Below are 17,583 nucleotides of genomic sequence, written 5' to 3'. Positions count from 1 at the left end.
AACACCACTGGTAACCGGCAGCCAACCAGAATAGGATCCCTTTATTCCCACTCTCTGTTTCCTGCCAATCAGCCAACACCCTATCCACGTATGTAACTTTCCCGTAATTCCATGGGCTCTTATCTTGTTAAGCAGCCTCATGTGTGGCCTTCTGAAAATCCAAATATACAACATCCACTACATCTCCCTTGTCTAGCCTACTTGTAATTTCCTCAAAAAATTGCAATAAGTTTGTCAGGCAGGATTTTCCTTTAAGGAAACCATGCTTTGATGTTTTTGACCTTTCATCAGAATCATTTCTCCTTTTCTCTCCAATGATGCTTCCTGACCTTCCCATTAATTTTCCAGTTTTTATTTCGAATTTCCATCACCTGCAATACTTGTCCTTTCCACAATCACTATTTTATAATCTGAACTATCAAAATTAAGAATTGTAGTACAATTTTACAAAAAGGATGTGTGGTAATATTTTATGGGAATATTAATTGTATATTTAAGACTCTTGTACAATTGCTGCCTTAAATGACGTTGATTTTCATTGGAAGCTGAAGATTTCAGAATTGGAGTAAAAGAAGAATTAAAGTGGCAGGTGAAGTTTGGTTCTTGCTTACTCCTTGAATAGATGGATCATTAAATATGTGCATTACAGATAGGATTATTTTGTTGATTTTCGGTTTAGCTGAACCTTTTTCAGATGCGTACTCTGAGCCTACATGCAGTATTCCTCCTTGCCTGTCAATCATGCCAAGAGGAGACCTTCAGCGTGCAGTTTTAGCCTGGATATGCCTCCGAGAAGTGTGAACCGGGCCAAGGTGCCCTGTACAAAAGGACAGAAGAAGAGAAAGGGAAAGAACCCTTTGGTTTATCATGGCCTACAGAAGAAGATATCAATTAATAGTATCTCAGAAATGTTTCTCAAAACTATACATGATCACATTGAATGGCATAGCAGATTCAAGCAGTGAGTGGCCTACTCCTCCTCTTAACTAGTCCCTCAGACATTTGCTATCCAATTTATCATACCCTACAAAATTTACCGTGCCAATGTTTTCAAGAGTGATTTCATGGAGTGATTTATCAATATGACTTGCAACACACATAAAAGGTACTGGTGAACACACCAGTTCAGCAGCAACTTTTATGTGTATTGCTTGAAATTCCAGCACCTGCAGATTTCCTCGTGTTTGCGTATCAATATGACCTATTTTTTCCCCCTAACTTTCATTTCCTCAAAAGCTAGCGTATACGATGCAAGACTAAATTAAAGTAACTTTGAAAAGATTGCGCTAACACAAACTGCATACTAATGTAGGAAGTTTAACTTCTTGGTCACTGACTCTTATAATTACTATAATTTCCCTTTTCCAAGCAGTAATTTTCAACATCATTGCCTAGACGGTGATGTGATCAGCTGTCTGTCATAGCAGCCACCTAATTTTCATTTCTAAAGCATTTTGAAAATCAGCTTCTCAATTTCTTGTAGTTAGTTAGTTGTTTCTCCTGCCTTTGTTTTATACTAATAAGTTAGTACAGGCCTGGGGTTAGAAAAACACAAGAGCCAGAGGGATAGGAACAAGCCAGATTTGTGATCTAACTCATGCACATTTAACATGAATCCTACATTAAACCTATTTTGAATTCTTGATGCATTCTCTTCAACTTTTCCCAGATTCTACCATTTACCTACACACTTGGGGCTATTTACAGTGGCCAGTTAACCTACCTGTCCAATGTCTTTGAGATGTGGGAAGGAACCAGAGCTCCCAAAGGAAACTGACATGGTCACATGTAAAAACTCCACACAGACAGCTAAGGCCAGAACTGAATCCAGGTCTCTGATGATGTCACTGTGCAGGCTGTGCCTGTCTGCTTCCCATACCCTTTGAAATGGAGAATCCAAATCCTTTTAGATGAAATATAGAAAAAGAGTATCTGGAAACACTCAGCAGGTTGGGTATCCTCTGTCAACAGCCCTTCCTCAAAATTAAACTTTCTTCCGGGACAATCAGGCCAAGTCAGCTCTTTATAAATTAATGAATGCAAGTAATTTACGACCTGGCTACCCAACCCAAGAATAATAGGATCTGTCTATATCTGTTGAGTTCAAAGTAAGTTTATTATCGAAGTATATATATGTTACCATTTTCAACTCTGAGATTCATCTCCTTGCAGGCATACTCAATAAGTCCATAATAGAATAATAACTATAAAAAATCAATAAAAGACTGTATGAACTTCGATATTCAAATTGTGTGCAAATACAAAACGAAAGTAATAATAAATAAATAAATAGATAGATGGATAGATAGACAGACAGATAAATGTTGAGAACATGAAATGAAGAGTCCTTGAAAATGAAACCGTAGATTGTGGGAACAGTTCAATGATGGGGGCAAGTGAAGTTGAATGAAGTTATCCCCTTTGGCTCAAGGTCCTAATGGTTAAGCAGTAATAACTGTTTCTGAACCTGGTGGTGTGAGTCCTGAGGCTCCTTATCTTCTTCCTGATGGCAGCAGTGAGAAGGGAGCACGTCCTGGGTGGAAGATCGAAAGTAGCAAGCTGGCTGCTGGCTGTGTGCCCAGAGACCCAACTTCTTTGGACACAGAGCTCAGAAAAATCGACACAACAGACTTTTAACATCGTAAATCAACAAGTTGTTTGTTATGTCTCCCCTCTCACTGTGAAACAGAGACACCTCTTTTTTCCTTATAAGGGAGAGAGAGAGAGAGAGCATGTGGTATGTTGAATTATTGGGTGAACAAGTAGTCTTCGGAGTACTGCAAGTTTGTGTCTTTATTGATAGTTTGCTGCATGCTTGAGTGCTCGGTGGGGGGGGGCGATGTTTTTTTTTGCTGGTGGGGGGCAATCATTGCTTTGCTGCTGCTTATGCATGGGTGGGGGGAGCTGGCAAGGGCCTTTGGAGTGCTAACATTTTTTAACTGTCATTCAATTTTTGGGGGCACTCCTCTGCTTTCGTGGATGGTTGTGAAGAAAAAGAATTTCAGGATGTATATTGCATACATTTCTCTGAGATTAAATGTACCTTTGAAACCTTTGAAATATTCTCTGCACTCTTTCTATACTTCCTGTAATGAAGTGACCAGAACTGAACATAGTACTCCAAGTGAGGTCTAACTAAGGTCTTACATAGCTGTATCATTATCTCATGGTTCTTGAAATCAATCCCATTGTTGATGAACGCCAACACACCATGTGCCTTCTTAACAACACTGTCAACCTGTGCTGCATGTTTGAGTGTCCCATGAACACAGACCCCAAGATTTCTCTGATCCTCCACACTGCCAGGAGTCTTACCATTGATACTATATTCTGTCTTTAAATTTGACGTACAAAAATGAATCTGGGTTGAACACCATCTGCTGCTTTTTAGCCCAGTTCTTCATCCTATTAATGTCCCGCTGTAAGTTCTGACAGCCCCCGGACTATTCACAACATCTCCAATTTCTGTATCATCAGCAAACTTACTATTCCACCCTTCTACTTCCTCTTCCAGATCATTTATAAAAATCATAAATAGGAGGGGTCCCAGAACAGATCCCCGTGGAACACCATTGGTCACTGACCTCCATGCAGAATACGAACCCTCTACAACCACCCTTTGCCTTCTGTGGGCAAGCTAATTCTGGATCCACAAAGCAAATCTCCTTGGATCGCATATCTCCTTACTTTCTGAATGAGCCTTTCATGGGGAACCTTATCAAGTGCCTTACTGAAATCCAGATACACTACATCCACTGCTCTACCTTCATCAATGTGTTTTGTTACATCCTCAAAAAATTCAATCAGGCTCGTAAGGCACAACCTACCCTTGACAAAGCCATGCTGACTATCTCTAATCAGATTATGTCTCTCCAAATGCTCATAAATCCTGCCCCTCAGGATCTTCTCCAACAACTTGCCCACCACTGAAGTAAGACTCACTGGTCTGTATTTTCCTGGGTTATCTCTACTCCTTTTCTTGAACAAGGGAACAACATTTGTAATCCTCCTATCCTCCAGTACTTCTCCCATCCCTATTGATGATGCAAAGATCATCGCCAAAGGCCCAGCAATCTCCTCCCTCACTTCCCATCCCATACTAACATACGGTATATCTCATCCGGCCCCGGTGACTTACCCAACTTAACGCTTTTCAAAAGCTGCAGCACATCGTCTTTCTTAACGCCTATATGCTGAAGCATTTCAGTCCGCTGTAAGTTATCCTCATAATTGCCAAGGTCCTTTTCCTTGGTGAATACTGAAGCAAGGTATTCATTAGGTACCTCCGCTACCTCCTGCGAATCCATGCACACGTTTCCACTGTCACCACTTGATTGGTCCTACTCTCACACGGCTCATCTTCTTGCTCTTCACATACTTGTAGAATGCCAAGTGGTTTTCCTTAATCCTGCTCGCCAAGGCCTTCTCATGCCCCCTTCTAGCTCTCCTAATTTCATTCTTCAGCTCCTTCCTAACTACCTTGTAATTTTCTAGAGCTCTAATGGTACCTAGTTTCTTGAACTTTTCATAAGCTTTTCTTTTCTTCTTAACTAGGTTTTCCACATCCTCTATATATCATGGTTCGTTTACCCTAGCACCTTTTCCCTGCCTCAATGGAACATACCTATGCAGAACACCATGCAAATGCTCCCTGAACATTTGCCACGTTTCCGCTGTGTATTTCCCTAAGAACATCTGCTTCTAAGTTCCTGCTTAATAGCACCATATTTCCCCCCTACCCCAATTAAATGCTTTCCCAAATTGTCTGTCCTATCCTTATCCAGCACTATTGTAAAGGAGATAGTGTTGTGATCACTACTTCCAAAATGCTCTCCCACCAAGAGACCTGACACCCGACCAGCTTCACTTCCCAATACTAGATCAAGTACAGCCTCTACTCTAGTTGGCTTATCTACATATTGCATCAGGAAAACTTCCTGAACGCACCTAACAAACCCCACCCCATCCTAAACCCTTGCTCGAAGGAGATGCCAGTCAATATTCGGAAAGCTAAAATCTCCCATCACAACAACTCTATTATTATTGCAATGTTCCCGTACCTGCCTCCCTATCTAATCTTCAACATCGCTGTTACTGTTGGGGGGGGGGGGTCTATAAAAAACACCCAGTAGAGGTATTGCCCCCTTCCTCTTTCTGACTTCCACCCACACTGACTCAGTAGATAATCCCTCCATGACTTCTTCCTTTTCTGCTGTCGTGTCACCATCCCTGATTAGCAATGCCACGTCGCTACCTCTTTTGCCTCCCTCTCTGTCCTTTTTGAAACATCTAAAACCCGGCACAATCAGCAGCCATTCCTGCCCCTGAGACATCCAAGTCTCTGTCATGGTCACAGCATCATAGTTCCACATATTGATCCACGCTCTAAGTTCATCCACCTTTTTTATGATACTCCTTGCATTAAAATAGACACAACTCAAACTATCGGGCTGAGTGCATCTTTGCTCTATTATCTGCCTATCCTTCCTCATGCGGGTTGTTATCATGGGTGACTTTAACATCCCTAATATTGATTGGCACCTAATTAGTTCCAAGGGTTTAGATGGGGCAGAGTTTGTTAAGTGTGTCCAGGATGGATTCCTGTCACAGTATGTGGACAGGCTGACTAGGGGGAATACTAGATCTAGTACTAGGTAATGAACCGGGTCAGGTCACAGATCTCTCAGTGGGTGAGCATCTGGGGGACAGTGACCACCACTCCCTGGCCTTTAGCATTATCATGGAAAAGGATAGAATCAGAGAGGACAGGAAAATTTTTAATTGGGGAAAGGCAGATTATGAGGCGATAAGGCTAGAACTTGCGGGTGCGTATTGGGATGATGTTTTTGCAGGGAAATGTACTATGGACATGTGGTCGATGTTTAGGGATCACTTGCAGGATGTTCAGGATAAATTTGTCCCAGTGAGGAAGATAAAGAATGGTAGGGTGAAGGAACCATGGGTGACAAGTGAGGTGGAAAATCTAGTCAGGTGGAAGAAGGCAGCAGACATTAGGTTTAGGAAGCAGGGATCAGATGGGTCTATTGAGGAATATAGGGAAGCAAGAAAGGAGCTTAAGAAGGGGCTGAGAAGAAGAGCAAGAAGGGGGCATGAGAAGGCCTTGGCGAGTAGGGTAAAGGAAACCCCCAAGGCATTCTTCAATCATATGAAGAAAAAAAGGATGACAGGAGTGAAGGTAGGACCGATCAGAGATAAAGGTGGGAAGATGTGCCTGGAGGCTGTGGAAGTGAGCGAGGTCCTCAATGAATACTTCTCTTCGGTATTCACCAATGAGAGGGAACTTGATGAAGGTGAGGACAATATGAGTGAGGTTGATGTTCTGGAGCATATTGATATTAAGGGAGAGGAGGTGTTGGAGTTGTTAAAATACATTAGGACGGATAAGTCCCTTGGGCCTGACGGAATATTCCCCAGGCTGCTCCACGAGGTGAGGGAAGAGATTGCTGAGCCTTTGGCTAGGATCTTTATGTCCTCGTTGTCCACGGAAATGGTACCGGAGGATTGGAGGGAGGCGAATGTTGTCCCCTTGTTCAAAAAAGGTAGTAGGGATAGTCCGGGTAATTATAGACCAGTGAGCCTTATGTCTGTGGTGGGAAAGCTTTTGAAAAAGATTCTTAGAGATAGGATCTCTGGGTATTTAGAGAATCATGGTCTGATCAGGGACAGTCAGCATGGCTTTGTGAAGGGCAGATCGTGTCTAGCAAGCTTGATAGAGTTCTTTGAGGAGGTGACCAGGCATATAGATGAGGGTAGTGCAGTGGATGTGATCTATATGGATTTTAGTAAGGCATTTGACAAGGTTCCACACGGTAGGCTTATTCAGAAATTCAGAAGGCATGGGTTCCAGGGAAGTTTGGCCAGGTGGATTCAGAATTGGCTTGCCTGCAGAAGGCAGAGGGTCGTGGTGGAGGGAGTACATACAGATTGGAGGATTGTGACTAGTGGTGTCCCACAAGGATCTGTTCTGTGTTCTATGTTCTGAACTCCCTAGAAGCTGTCTCTACCTCTGTACCAACTGCCCCACCCTCTGCCTCTTCATTTCAGTTCCCACCCGCTGCAAATCTCGTTTAAATCCTCCCCAAAAGCACTAGCAAACCTTTCCGCCAGGATATTGGTCCCCCTCAGATTTAAGTGCAAACCATCATTTTTGTACAAATCACACCTGCCCCAGAAGAGGTCCCAATGATCCAGAAACCTGAATCCCTTCCTCCTGCTCCAATCATTCAGTCACGCATTTATCCTCCACCTCATTCTATCCCTACACTCACTGTCGTATCACAGAGGCAGCAATTCCAAAATTGCTTCCCTTGAGGTCCTGCTTCTTAGCTTCCTTCCTAACTCCCTGTAGCCTGCTTTCAGGACATCCACCCTTTTTCTATGAATGTCATTGGTACCAATGTGTACCACAACCTCTGGCTGCTCACCCTCCCATTTCAGGATATTGTGGACACATCATGAACATTGGCACCTGGGAGGCAAACTACCAACTGTGTTTTTTTTGTGACATTGCAGGTTCAGGTCGGGATGCAGATCAATAAAGTTCAGATTAGCCACAATCAGGATGTGTCTAGGTTGAGTTTCATCTTTGTACCCAAGTAGACCTCTACCTCTATCACTCACCGTTCTAACTGTAAACATTAAATAAAATATTCATTTGTGTAAATAGTCTCCTTTCTATCACATCCACCATACACCTCAATTTCATTTGAGCATCTTGGCTCTTGTACTTTCATTTAAGAAAAACATACCACTTTGATATTAAATGTTAACAATCGACGTTTTGAAAACGATTGCTAAAATTTCTTTGATTCTTTACACAGAGACTTGTTTTCAAAGTTTACTCTTGGCTCCAACTTTCAGATTATTCTGTCCATTCTGAGAATCAGAATGGAAGTAATTTCTTTCTTACTCTGATCTCCATCATGATGTCAGTTCTTAATGTTCTAAAGTCCACAATAATTGTGAATAATTCCTCTTAATTTAGCTACTAATTTTGTTAAATATATTCTGTATTTATTATCATGACATCCTATGGTGTGGTGGCAAGAACCGCTTATGGTTCTTCATATGTGGACGAATCAGGAATTTGCTTAGCCTCAAAATTATATTATATTAAAATGAGTAACACACACAAAATGCTGGAGGAACTCAGCAGACCAGGCAGCCTCTATGGAAAAAAGTACGGTTGACATTTTGGGCCGAGATCCTGCTGGGGGATTTCCAGCATCTGTATATTTTCTCTTGTTTTTGATATTAAAACTAGTGCTGGGACCAGTTTCAATTTAAACACCATATCTAATGTGTCTGCTTCGTTCAGATAGCTGGTCATTTAATGTAGATCCTCTGATACATATTCAATCACAGTTGCAATTTTAATTTAGAACAAGTTGGAGATTTAGCAGAACATACAGTAATTTGACCTGCTCCACTAGCAAAGAAATCAAAGTCTTGCCACAGGTAGGTACTGAATTCTTTTATACCAAACCACAATTTTTTTTTTGTAGAAAAAGGGAAATCACGCCTTGATTTAATTTTGCGAAATGTTCTAGATGTTCCCTGAAATTGGAAAATAGTGAATATAACAAATTAATTGAAAAATAGGACCAGATAGAAAGCATGAAACCAACTGCCAATTAGTTTAACTTCTTTCAAACTATTATTAAAGATATTATAAGAAGATTCTGAGAAAAAAAGTAATCAGACAAAGTCAACATTGTTATTTGAAATCTTGTTTGACCAATTTATTGGAATTCTTTGAAAAAATATTCTGTGGGAAAATGTGAAATTGTCTATTGTAGAAAGAAAAATATAAAATTAATAGGAAGAATTCATTTTAATAGTGATATAGTGTAGAGTTCAAAGAAGTAGAGAGACCTTCGAACATAATTTGCAAAAGGCTGGTACAGCAAGTAATGAGGAAAGCAGACAGAATGTTACTGTTTGTCAAGAGAGATACAAAAGTAGGACTTTTACCTCAGGCACTGGTGAGACCACATCTGGAGTATCCTGCACATACTGGTCTCCTTGTTGAATGAAGGATGCAAATGCATTAGAAGCAGTAAGAAAAAGGCTCTTTTGATTGATAAACGGAACGAGTAGATAGTGTTATGGGGAAAAGCAACATAATTTAGGCTCATATCCGCTGGTGTTCAGGAGAATAAGAGCTAACTAGGTCTTGACAAAGTAGAGAATGTTTCTTGTTTGAGAAAAATCGAGAGCTAGGAAAAAAATAAGAGATTTTAAAATGGGGGCAAAGTTTTCCCTTGAAACTTCTTTGGAAATGTCATCTTCAAAAGGCAGTGAAAATAACAATCTTTGGAATTTTATTTTATGGCAGATGTAGATAAATTCTGATGAACAAGCGGTCGAATATTTCCTAGGGGTAGGTAGAAATGTGAATCTCAGATTACAATCAGATCAGCTTTAGTTTTACTGAATGACACAATAGCCCCAGGGGCTGATCCTATTTCACCGATTAGCATGAAATTGCATGGAAACTATTTAGCAATTTCCCTTCCAAATATTTAACAAGTACCCTTATGAAAATTAGTATCATATATATATATTACCTTTACTTTTTAGGCTGTACACTCCAGATCATAATAACCCACTGCAAAAGAAAGAAACCCCATATTTGCCTTAGTTCATTTGTGAACTTCCTGAACTATTCACCCATTTGTTAACGGGTGAATTGGCATTTTTTACAATTTTCCTGATTTTTTTTATTAAAACCTTTCAAAATTTTGAACACCACTATCAAATTTAGCTTTACTCTACCCCTCCCTATTTTAAGTAGAATAACTCCTATTTCCCTTATCTGTCCAAATAACTCATCCCTTGTACTTTCAGTATGGCTGCTCTCTGCCTTCTCTCAGGTGTTGACCCTTTTGAACTATGGCCCTCCAAAAAGTAAAATTAGGAGTACAGTTAGGGGCACTCATGAAATATGTTCTGTCAAGGATTGAAGGTCTGGAAGCAACCTCTCCTGGGGTTGGAAGCTTGTGTGCGGGTGAGGGGTGGGAGGGTGGTAAAAGAGCTTGTTTTATTGTTTTTGTCTTGTTCTGTTCTATTGTGGTTGCTGATGGTACTTGCGTTGTTCTGTGATACGTGTTGTGTCGTGATCATGCTAAGTCGGAATGTGTGGTGACACTTGTGTGCTTCCTCCAGCACATCTTTGGGTGTGTTGGATCTTAATTCAAATGGTGCATTTTCCTGTTTTGCTATACATGTGGTAAGTAAATCTGAATCTGAAACTTCCAAGAAACTCAATTTGACCATCCCACAGCCCACGACGACCCTGTGATTTTAATCTCTGAGGCTGACGTGAAAGCATCCTTCAGAACGGTGACCCACAGAGAACATCTGACCAAGGTGGGGCACTGATTGGGTACTAAAGACTTGTGCTGATCAACTGACTGAAGTGTTCACTAATAGCCTTAACCTCTTGCTTTGGCAGTCTGTGGTACCCACCTGCTTCAAGCAGGCTTGAATTATATCTGTGCCTCAGAAGAACATGGTAACCTTTCTCAATGACTACCATGCAGTAGCACATATCTCCATGTTGATGAAGTGCTTTGAGACGTTGGTGATGAAACATATCAACTCCTGTCCGAGGAGCGACTTTGATCCACTCCAATTTGCCTACCGTTACAACAGATCAACATCAGATGCCTTTTTATTTTGCTGTACACTCAATCCTGGAATATCTGAACAGCAAAAATGCATACGCCAGGTGCTCTTCATTGACTACAGCTCAACATTCAATACTATCATCCCCACAAAATTAATTCATAAGCTTAAAGACCTAGGCCTCAATATGTCCTTGTGAATTGGATCCTCAATTTCCTCACTTGCAGACCCCAATCAGTTTGGATTGTCATCAACATCTCCTCCACAATCTCCCTCTGTTCAGGTTCATCACAAGGCTGTGTACTTAGCTTCTTGCTCTAGTCACTTTATACCTATGACTGCAATGTTAAGCACAACTGCAATGTCATATTTAAGCTTGCTGATGACGCCACTGTCATAGGCCAAATCAAGGGTGGCGACAAATCAGCATATAGGAGGGGGATTGAAAATCTGGCTGAGTGGTGCCATAACAACTACCTCTCACTCAATGTCAGCAAGACCAAGGAGCTGATTTTTGACTTTAGCAGGAGGAAATTGGAAGTCTATGAGTCAGTCCTCATCAAGGAATCAGAGGTGGAAAGGGTCAGCAACCTTAAATTCCATGGTGTTATCATTTCAGGGGATCTGTCCTGGGCTCAGTATGTAAGTTCTATTATGAAGAAAGCATGAGAGCGCCTCTATTTTCTTAGTAGCTTGCGAAGATTCAGCTTGTCATCTAAAACTCTGACAAATTTTTATAGATGTGTGGCAGATTATTACTGCTTGGTATGGGAACACCAATGCCCTTGGATGGAAAAGCCTACAAAAAGTAGTGGACACAGCCCATTCCTTCACAGAAGATGCCCTCCCCACCATTGAGCATATCTACAAAAAGTACCATCACAGGAAAGCAGCATCCATCATCAAGGGCCCCCACCATTCAGGCCATGCTCTCTTCTTGCTGCTGCCATCAGGAAGTAGGTATAAGAGCTTCAAGACCCACAGCACCAGGTTCAGAAACAGTTATTACCCCTCAACCTTGCACCAGAGAGGTTCATTCAGCTTAACTCACCCATCATTGAACTGTTCCCTCAACCTGTGAACTCACTTTCAATGACTCTTCATCTCATGTTCTCATTATTTATTGCTTATATATTTATCGTTATTATTAAACAAAACAAGCAACCAAAAAACACCTCCATACTCAACACCCATTGACTATTCTAATAGCTTTAAGATCTCTGATTAAACTTCAATATCGTTAACCATGAAAGTAAAAAGTCACCTTACTATTCTGTTTGTCTTTTTTATTGATGTACTGTATGAATTAACCAAGTATTGCCTAAACTTTCTTTCCTAATTCTCTGAGAATTAGGTTATTTGAAGTCATAGCACAGAAACATTAAATATGCATTCAGAGCAGAATTTAATCCTTTTCAACAACAATAAGCTGCAGTAATAAGTAATTGTTTTTCTCTTTTGGATCAGGTTTGGCTTCAACAGTCTTAGTAGGATTACTAGTACTGACAATTGCAGTTATTTTTTCTTAAATCAAACAAGCACATTATTTTAAGTTTGAAATCAGCAGGTTTTGGACACAGTGCTGATTCCGTCCCTGTCCACTGGCTGGCTTATTTTGCTCAGGGAGTGTTTTGGGAATATTCTGGGACCAGCCCTAGGAGAGTTGGTGAGCATCAGTAATGAAGTGCTGACTACCCATTATATGAAAGCTGATTATACAGCATGCGCCAGGAAACTTGGAGTGGGATTTGAACTAACAGTTCCTTGATACAGCAGTATGAGAAAAAGCAATAACAAAATACAATTATACGATAAAATATGAAACATATCAGAATAATGGACTCTTCAGTACATTGTGCATGTCAGAACACCCTCACTAAACAATTTTATTTCATAGCACTGTCTTTATTTCCTTTTATTTGCAAGCTTCCCTGGGGTGATTTACAGCAAGTCAGATGATACACTGGTTTATAATGACAGGAGCATTGTACCATATAACACATAATGTACTAATCCGCTGCTAAGGTGCAGCTGTGTTCAGCTATCCATGCAGCCTAACTGCTGTTAAGTAAATACAACTCGAGGTCAATGCGACATTTTGATAGAAAGCAAACAGAAAGATAAATTGCTAATGAACAACTACCAGCTTTTGGTACAAGAAGGGGAAAAAGAATCAAAATCTTAGAAAGTAATTCAAATAACTTCAAAGAAATTCGCACTTGAAAAAAAAATGAAAGCAAATGAAGCAGTCACCATCACTTGATTGAATTGTTCACACAATGGTAAAGATAATGATCTTACTTCATAGGCTCAGTTTCCTAATTTTCCAGGCATTCACAGCATTTAACAAACGTAGGTGTTTTAAATTACCCCAGAGCAGAAACAGTTATTATACAATTACACATTTATTTCTTGAATAAAACTATTTCTAACAATTAAAATTCTCTTCAATCTGCATCTCAAATTGATTTGATGTTTTAAAAGCCAACAAGCAAATAAATGCTCATTTGCTAATCATAAGGAAAGCTACAGGTTTAGTGATTAATGATGGATCTCTCCCCTAGGGCTACCAAAGATCCCTGTGATAGATCTCGGATCTGAGGCTAGACGTTAAAACACCCTTCACTGAACAGAACATTAATGTGCACTAAGTTGCTGTGTTTCTCATCAAATAAAAGAGCAATGAGAAATTATGCTCCATGATTGTCATGAATAAAGTCAATTGATGATGTACTGTATTTTTGATAATGGTGAGCCAGGTCAATTTCATTCACAGCTGGTTCTACTTGTTCAGGTTCAAGTTTATCATCATAGACATGCATAAATACATGTGTCCTGAAAATTTGCTTTTTGCAGCAGTAGAACAGTACATTACAAACACAAGTTAAAATAAACTTAAATTAGCATGAAATATATATAACCTGCACGATAAAATAAGCATAATGACACTAGTGCAAATTAAGAGGGAGAAAAAGAGAAATCACAGTGGTCTAAGGTAGCTCTGCAGTTTTTCGGGTGGGTTCAAGAACCTGACGGTAGTGGGTTGAACCGTAAAGTGTGGCTCTTCAGTGTGGATCTTGATGTTGGACTTTGTCTTGTTGAGACATTGCCTTTCAGAGGGTCCTTGATGGTGGGTAGAGCTGCGCCATTATCGTAGCTGGCTGAAACTGTTACTCTCTCCTGTGCTCTCAAGCACTAGAATTGCCCTACCAGGCCATGATGCAACCACCCTGAATGCTATCTACCATACATCTCTCACGTCTGTCAGAAACTTCAATGCCATGCTGAATCTCCATAAGCCATTAAGAAAGTAGAGACACTGGCATGCCTTCTTCGAGGTTCATCTATGCACAAGGTCTAGGATAGGTCCTACAAGACGTTGACACTGGGAAACGAAGCTTCTCAGACCCTTTATTGAGTACAAATTCAACTGAGTTCCCCTTCCTAAAGTCTACAATTATTTCCATGGCTTTCCTGATGTTGAGTGAGTTTGTTGCTACACCAATCGGCTGACCTACCTCTTTCCTATAAGCTCCCTTGTAACCATTGTGATTCTGCCAACAACAGTGGTGTTATTGGTGAATTTGTGGATGCCACTGGAGATACGTGCAATAAGCTGTGTGCCAACTTGCTGTGGTTAAATATTCTTTCCCTCCTTCCAGATCGCAAAAGCCTGTTTCATTCAGGGAGGTGTGCACCTCATTACTTTGATCAGTACTTGATTACTTACATATACCTCAGAGATATTTATCCCTCAGTTATTCCATCTCAATTAAAATTTATAGTGAAGATTAGTAATGATGAAAATCAACAATGCAGTAAAAATGGTAAGCTCGCTTTCAACATACAAGTCAATAGTCGAGAGCTTCATCGCCTGGTTATGTGCCACAGGGTCACACTTACATGAAAAGACTCAAGCCCATGCTTAATGAATTTCCTTTCCAGCATCTTTGACAATTTTTTCTCAACATTACATTTATTTCCAGGAATGTCTTTTTATTTGAATTTGGAGCTTGCATACAAAAAATTAAACTGTGTGAGGGGAGGGGGTGGTCTACATACTTCAGTTAGTTAATCAAAGTAAATTCATTATCAGAGTATGTATATGTCACGATATATTACTGCCTATTACACTGCTGGCATTTAGGGCAGCAAGGAAGGTCTCCATCTCCGTATATCCATACCGTTCCAAACAAATAAAGAAGGATTCTTCATTGTTGTTTTCATAACAATTTTTTTGAGCGGTCAGGGTTGTTAGCCCTGAGCTGAATCCCCGAACCTGGAGAACCAGTGGATCACTTCTAGTCTGGCCTTTACCCTTTGATCTGTTTTGCATGAGAGGCCCTACCAAGAGCCAAAACACACGGCCCTGACTCCAGCCAACATAGCTCTCTGGGTCATTGAAGCACACAGGCCTTGAAATCCTATGACAAGGTTGTGGTACTTCTGGAGGACGTCACCATACACTACCCCGGGATTTATTTTCTTGCAGACATTCACAGTAGAATCAATAAAAAATAAATAGACAAAGAATTAATACTGAGAACATGAGTTGTTCTGAGATACTAACAGCAAGAAGCCTGACAGCATCCAGCACAAGGCAGCCCACTTGATTGGTACCCCTTCCACAAGCATCCAGTCCCTCCACCATTGACAAACAGTTGTAGCAGTATGTACTATCTACAGGATGCACTATAGCACACCAAACTTCCTAAAACAGCACCTTCTAGACCCACGACCACTACCATCTAGAAGGACGAGAACAGCAGATAACTGGAGACACTACCACTTGGAAATCCCCCTCCTGGCCTGGACATATTGCTGTTCCTTCATTGTCGCTGGGTCAAAACCATGGAATTCCCTCCCTAAGAGCACTGTGGGTGTACCGACACCATCAGGGACTTGTTCAAGAAGGCAGCTCATCACCACCTTCTCAAGGACAACCAGGGATGGGCAATAAATGCTGGCTCAGCTGGTGATGCCCACATCGGTAAATGAATAAAAAAAAAGTTATTACGGCTTTTTATTTCTGGCAATGCATGGCCTATGCATACATAATAAATGTCTATGGGAATCTAACAATTCATGAAAGGTTTTGAGTAATTTTGATTGAGGTATGAGTAGGCGGGGGTTACAATAGGTCTAACTTTACACTAATTGCCAGCCCATTCATGGGCTGAGGGACAATGGTCTTGAAATTCTCACCACATTCTCCCGGAGCACCTTCAAGAGTGGCCTGACCAGCTGTATCACTGTCTGGTATAGGAATTGCAAGGCATCTGACAGCAAGTCACTGCGACGGATTGTGAGACTACTGAGAGAATGATCAGGGAATCGCTAACCACCGCCGCCCCCCGCCCCCCACCAATCCGGGACATACACCACAAGTGCTTCATTTGCAGAGCTTTCAGCATAGTCAAAGACTCCTCCCACTCATCCCACAATCTCTTTGCCCTACCGTCAGCTAAAAGGTACCACAGTATAAGAACAAAGATTGATAGGCGGTGTAACAGCTTCTTTCCCCAGGCTGTGAGACTTCTAAACACAGTGCTTCCATTCATGACAGAGCCAGTAGCATTATACTGTTGTATATTATTTCTTCAGAGACATAAAGTGTAAAAGTGAGCCGAGGGTTAATGTCAGACCACTGGAAAACGATGTTGGAGAGGCAGCAATGGGGAACAACAAAACTGCGGATGAACTGAATAAATATTTTGCATCAGTCTTCACACTGTGGAAGACAGTAGCAGTATGGTGGAAGTTCCAGGTGTCAGGGGCATGAAGTGTGAGACGTTAGCATAACTGGAGAGAAGGTTCTTGGGAAATTGAAAGGTCTGAAGGTAGATAAGTCACCTGGTCCAAGTGGTGTACAGCCCAGAGTTCTGAAAGAGGTGGCTTAAGAAATTGTGGAGGCATTGGTAATGATCTTTCAAGAATCACTAGATTCTGGAATAGTTCCAGAAGACTAGAAAATAGCAAATGTCACTCCACTCTTCAAGAAGGGAGAGAGGCAGAAGAAAGGAAACTATAGGCCAGTTAGTCTGACCCCAGTGGTTGGGAAGATGATGGAGCTGACTATTCACGATACTTGGAAGCACATGATAAAATAGGCTGTAGTTAGCTTAGTTTTCTCAAGAGAAAATTTTGGCTGACAAATCTGTTGGAATTCTTTGAAGAAGTAACAATCAGGATAGACAAAGGAGAATCAGTTGGATTTTCAGAAGGCCTTTGACAAGGTGCCACACATGAGGCGGTTTGACATGGTATTACATGAAAGATTCCAGCATGGATAAAGCAGTGGCTAATTGGCAGGAGGCAAAGAGTGGGAATGAAGAAAGCCTTTTTTGGCTGGCTGCCTGTGACTACTGGTGTTCCACAGGGGACTGTGTTGGGATCGATTCTTTTTAAGTTATATGATTTGGATGATGGAATTGATGGCTTTGTTGCAAAGTTTGCAGACAATATGAAGATAGGCAAAGGGGCAGGTAGTTTTGAGGAAGTAGAAAGGTTATGGAAGAACTGAGACAGATTACGATAATAGGCAAAGAAATGGCAGCTGGAAAATAGTGTTGGGAAGTGTATGGTCATGCACTTTGGTAGAAGAAATGAAAGGGTTGACTATTTCCTTAATGGAGAGAAAATACAAAAAAACTGAGGTGCAAAGGGACTTGGGAGTCCTTATGCAAGAATCCTTAAAGGTCAATTTTCAGGTTGAGTCTGTGGTGAGGAAGGCAAATGCAATGTTAACATTCATTTCACGAGGACTAGAATGTAAAAGCACGGATGTATTGTTGAAATTTTATAAAGCACTGGTGAGGCCTCACTTGGAGTATTGTGAGCAGGTTTGGGCCCCTTATCTTAGAAAGGATGTGCTGAAACTGTAAATATTTCAAAGGAGGTTCACCAAAATGATTCCAGGATTGAATGGCTTGT

This window comes from Mobula birostris, chromosome 15 (assembly GCF_030028105.1).
Source record: "Mobula birostris isolate sMobBir1 chromosome 15, sMobBir1.hap1, whole genome shotgun sequence".
NCBI classification, from domain to species: Eukaryota; Metazoa; Chordata; class Chondrichthyes; order Myliobatiformes; family Myliobatidae; genus Mobula; species Mobula birostris.
Note: the sequence above shows the minus strand (reverse complement) of the source record.